This window comes from Sturnus vulgaris, chromosome W, assembly GCF_052056855.1.
Source record: "Sturnus vulgaris isolate bStuVul1 chromosome W, bStuVul1.hap1, whole genome shotgun sequence".
In the NCBI taxonomy this organism is placed as follows: domain Eukaryota; kingdom Metazoa; phylum Chordata; class Aves; order Passeriformes; family Sturnidae; genus Sturnus; species Sturnus vulgaris.
The window spans coordinates 64,009,247-64,015,038 of record NC_142282.1 but is presented as its reverse complement, the minus strand read 5'-3'; positions in this window follow the sequence as shown (position 1 = coordinate 64,015,038).

Below are 5,792 nucleotides of genomic sequence, written 5' to 3'. Positions count from 1 at the left end.
GACCCAGAAACCTGGGAAATCAAAGGTCCCTATGAGCTTGTTACCTGGGGGCGTGGCTATGCCTGTGTACCCACTCCCTCAGGCCCTCGGTGGATTCCCCAGAAGTGGGTGAAACCGTATGTTCCCAAACATCCTGCTCCAACTGAGGAGAACGAGGAGCAGGTAGCTGTGGCTTCAAAAAGAAGACGCTGCCGGAAAAAAAGGAAAAGAAATCCTCATAGAAGGTGGCATTCCGGCAGATAGAGACTTTAAATAGGTTTTATAATGTTTGTCTTTCCTTCTAGAGAAAAGCTTCTCTTCTCTCAGTCCCGTGATGAACCCCATCCAAGCTGTCTTCCTGTTAACACTGAACAGTCTAGCAGCTGCATGGATCGTCCCTCAGCCACGTCAGAACATCTGAGTGACCCTGGCACAGACGCTCCAACAGAAAAACATATGTCTGTCCACAGCAGCAACAGCAAACAAAATCGTGCTGCTATACATTTTCTCTTGCTACTGCACGGACATGAGTGCCAGGAATTTGAAGGACTGTGCTGTATGGACCTGACCTCAAAAGCTCCTAACATCCATGCTGCCTTCCGAAACATGAACAACTTGATCGGACAAGTGAGGCAAGAATCTGAAGATTGGTTCAATGGACTGTTCAAAGGTTGGGGACTCACAGGGTGGTGGACATCTATAGTCAAAACAATTATGTTAATTTTTATTATTCTTTTCCTTGTAATAATGGCATTCGGGATCCTACGTCACTTGGTTTTCACGGCTATTCATAGTCTCATTCCCTCTACCTCAGTAGTCAATCACGTAGAAATGAAAGACTTGGAACAATCTAACCCTCCCGCCAACTACAAGTGGTGGGCAAAATCATAATTTGAATGATACCAATATCCTTCTTTCAACTTTGTTAAACAAAAAACAGGGAGATGTTGCGTTTCCTAGATACATTGTAAATGGTACATTCCGTGACCCCTGCTGTGCCTTGTATCTTGGTCCCCCTCCCCTCCTGGCCACACAGAGCTGGCTGGGATCCAATTTCTCCCCGCCCCCCCTTTCCAGACCCTAGAAAAGGTCAGTACCCCCTGGCCTCGCTCTCTTCCCCCTCTCTTTTCTCTCTTTTCTCTCTTCCCCCGCTCTTTTCTCCCTTTTTCCCTTCCCTTTTTCACTCACTACCCACGAGAAATAAACCTGTAACTTTATTAGGGGAAAGAGCCTCTTTTGATATCTTAACTACGTCCATGAGGCAAGGGCCCAGGGGAGCTTCACCCTAACACCTGAGCTAGACCGGAGGAAGGGTGAAAAACCCTATTTTGGGGCCAAGTAAAAGCCATCATATATCACTAATCCCGATTTGCCTATCCGAGTTCGTCAATATCCAATATCTCTGGAAGGGAGACGGGGCCTTAAGCCTCTCATAGAAAACCTTTTGCAACAGGGGGCTTTGGAACCATGTATGTCCCCACATAATACTCCTATTCTGCCTGTCAAAAAGACAGACAGGAATTACAGATTGGTACAGGATTTGAGGGCTATAAATCAGCGAACTGTTACCAAATTTCCCGTAGTGGCAAACCCTCACAGTCTCTTAAACCAGTTGTCCCCTGACTACACTTGGTATAGTGTAATAGATCTAAAAGATGCCTTCTGGGCATGCCCATTAGAGGAAACTTGTAAAGATTATTTTGCCTTTGAATGGGAAGATCCTCATAAGGGCAGGAAACAACAACTGCGTTGGACAGTATTGCCTCAGGGCTTTACAGAATCCCCCAATCTCTTTGGACAAGCCCTAGAAGAATTAATGCAGTCTTTTGAATCACCAGAAGGGGTGAAATTGTTACAATATGTAGATGATCTATTAATAGCAGGAAAAGATGAGAAATCTACTATAAAACTTTTAAACTTTTTGGGAGAACAAGGATTGAAGGTATCCAAAGCCAAATTACAGTTCACAGAACCAGAAGTAAAATATTTAGGACATTGGCTAAGTAAAGGGAAAAAGAAATTGGATCCTAATAGAGTCTCTGGATTATTAAGCCTGGGACCTCCAAAAACCAAAAAAGAAGTGAGGAAAATTTTGGGATTGCTGGGATATTGTCATCAATGGATAGAGGGATTTAGTGAGAAAGTAAATTTCTATATGAAAAACTTACCACTAATCGCCTAAAATGGACAGAGGAGGATGATAAAAGTTTTGAAAAGGTCAAACATGCTTTAATTCAAGCCCCTGTACTCAGTATCCCAGACTTGGAGAGACCATTTCAGTTATTTGTAAATACCTCTGATCAAACAGCATATGGGGTACTCACCCAGGAATGGGCAGGCAGTCAAAAGCCAGTGGGATATTATTCTAAACTGCTCGACCCTGTCAGTCGGGGTTGACCCACATGCCTCCAGGCCCTAGTGGCCACAGCACTTTTAATTGAAGAAACCCGAAAAATTACCTTTGGGGCACCCCTAGTGGTCCACACCCCTCATAACGTAAGGGGAATTCTGAATCAAAAAGCTGAGAAATGGTTAACTGATGCCTGAATATTAAAATATGAAGCTATTCTAATCACTTCCCCAGATTTGGAGCTAAAAGCAACAACTGCTCAAAGTCCTGCACAATTCCTATATGGGGAACCGGGAGAAAATTTAGAACATGATTGTTTGGACGTTATAGAATTACAAACAAAAATTAGACCTGACTTGGGAGAAGTTGAATTTAAGGATGGAGTAAAATTGTTTATAGATGGATCTTCTCGAGTGCTGGAAGGAAAACGAAAATCGGGATATGCCATAGTAGGAGAAGAATTTAAATTAGTATAATCCGGACCCTTAAATGCAGCATGCTCCGCTCAGGCTTGTGAACTATTTGCTCTTTATAGGGCATTATCTTATTTAGAAAGTAAAAAAGGAACGATATATACAGATTCTAAGTATGCCTATGGCATAGTCCACACATTTGGTAAAATTTGGGAAGAAAGGGGGTTAATTAACACTCAAGGACGGGGGTTGATACATCAAGAATTAATTGTTAGAATACTAGAGGCTCTTAGGGGCCCCACTGAAATTGCTGTGGTCCATATAAGAGGGCACCAAAAAGGAACAAGCTACCATACAAGAGGGAATAATTTGGCTGACAAAGAAGCAAAAAAAGCAGCATTGGAGCAAAAACCGGTTTCTGTATTAAGTACTACAATTAGAGATCCCAGCCCCAATCAGGAATTACAGAAGCTATTTACTCCTCAGGAAAAAGAAGCGATAAAAAAATTAAAGGCAGAACAGCATGAGAACAAATGGGTTTTACCAGATGGCAGGGAAATTTTACCTAAGACCCAGGCCAGACAAATTATTGAACAATTACACAAACAAAGACATTGAGGAACCAGAGCGCTAGCAGACCAATTTGTAAAATTTTTTGTATGCATCGGCATTTTTGATATTGCAAAGCAGAGCATACAGGGTTGTTTAACTTGTCAGAAAATTAATAAAAAAGGTATGTGACAAGGTCCGTCAGGAGGACGGAAAACTGCTTACAGACCCTTTGAAAGAATACAAATAGATTTTACAGAATTACCAAAAATAGGAAGGTGGAAATACTTACTAGTAATAGTAGACCAATTAACCCACTGGGTAGAGGCATACCCTGCAGCTAGAGCCACATCACAAGTGGTAGCCAAAATATTGTTGGAACACATAATCCCAAGGTATGGCCTGGTTCGAGCAATAGACTCAGACCAGGGGACACACTTTACATCAAACGTGCTTAAGATACTGACCTCGGCGCTGGGCATCAGCTGGGAGTATCATACACCTTGGCACCCTCAGAGTTCTGGGAGGGTTGAAAGGATGAATCAAACATTAAAACAGCAGCTGTCAAAATTAATGATTGAGACTAAAATGCCATGGACAAAGTGCCTCCCACTAGCCCTGTCTAATATACAAACAATGTCAAATTCGAAAACAGGGATTTCACCATATGAAATGCTGTATGGTATGCCTTACCCTAAAGGAGTACACCTTGATCCCACCTTAGTTCAGGACCCTTCTCTTCAGAATGACATAATAACAATCAGCAAAAACTTGCAAGAATTAAGAGAGAAGGGGATTTTAACTCAAACTGTCCCTCTAGGATTTACCATACATAAGATTAAGCCAGGACAACATTTGTTAATTAAAGTATGGAAAGAAGAAAATCTAGATCCAAAATGGGAAGGACCGTATTTACTTCTGTTGACAACTGAAACAGCTGTGAGGACAGCTGAAAAGGGATGGACACATGTGAGTAGAGTCAAGGGTCCTGTAACCCCTCCTACTACAGGTTGGACAGTGACATCTGAGCCTGGAGACCTCAAAGTGCGAATTCGGAAGACTTGATGTCAATATCGGATCAATTCGTCTCGAAGGTCTCCTAATCAGGACTGAAAGTCACCTGTCCCAAACCCGGGTGTAGCCCGTTCATCAAGAAAAGGTGTCCATATTGTACTGAGTTATTGTGGTGTTATTCCTAGGGTGGGTATCCCCCATTCGCATTATGTGTCCAGTGTAGAAGAAATGAATGTAAAGAAACTATTAAGGTACTTAATACCCTATCAGCACAAGGAGAAATCAAAGTTGATGATCATAACTGGTGGGAGTTATTTGAGAATGGAATGAGGAAAAAGAAGAGAGCCAGAGCAGAGGTATTGGCAAGAAAGTGCCGGAAAGGGTTGTGTATACCGTGCTGTTACTGCTGTACTTCATACTAGAATGTTAAAGCTAAAAGTTGGGTCAAAATTAAGAAAAACTACCAAAAGAGAAAAATGAAGTGGGAGACCCCAGGACATATTCTTTGCTGACAAGAAGATTAAACAAACCTCGGCTACTGGCAGCAACCCCGTAGGCCTTGAGGGAGGCAGAGGGATGAAAATGGTCATGGGAGTCATCCTATTGCTAATGATGATAAAAGGAAATAGTGCTGATGCTTGTTCCAAGTGCTACCAGACAATTAGGTACGGCAGACGCACGGTATCCACACTTGCCTTCCATACACATATCAATTCGGCCTGCTATAATAAACACAACATAGAAACTTGCACTATTATGGGAAGAAGTTACTGGGTAGCCACCAATTTGGGAAAAGGAGTGTGGGCTCCATCAGCATACCAAAGTTGTCCAGTGTCTCGGTTTGAAAGACAGGTATCTTCTAAGGAAAGGCGAGAACCCCTTTCCTGAGATGCAGAGTGCAACCCCCTCCCTTTTAATTATTTTAGTTTCAAATCAGAGGCTGTCAGGCAGGAGATATGGGGATAGGAATAACAGTTCTTTACTGATATCTAACAAGGCAAAATAGCAGAAATAACAACAGCTATAAAAATTGACAAGAAAACAGAACAGTATAGCTCAGTTCCAGTCCCTTTGGCCAAAGCCCTCTCTCCCTGCTCTCAGTTACCGGTGCTGTGGGGGCAGGGCAGGTCCCGCGCAGTTGAAGAGGGCTGGAGTGATGGCAGCAGCGGCCCAGGGGTGAGAGGGATGGGGAAGCGACTCCCCCCTCACGGTGTTGGTCCTGGTGCTTGGCAAAGTGTCCGGAGGTAGTAGGATGAGGTGGGAGAGCAGCAGAGCGATGTCCAACGACAGGGAGCGTGGATCTCAGCGCTGGGATGGCAGGGGAGATGCCAGATCCAAGCCTGGGCCTTCCTCCCAATCCACTAGCCAAGCAAGAGAGTCCCAGCCCACCCAGACCCCTCTCCCACCTTTCCTTTTCCGGTCCTCCCCCCCCCCAGAGAACATTTATTGTTCCTAAGGTGTAGCCACAACTACTTAGCATAACAATG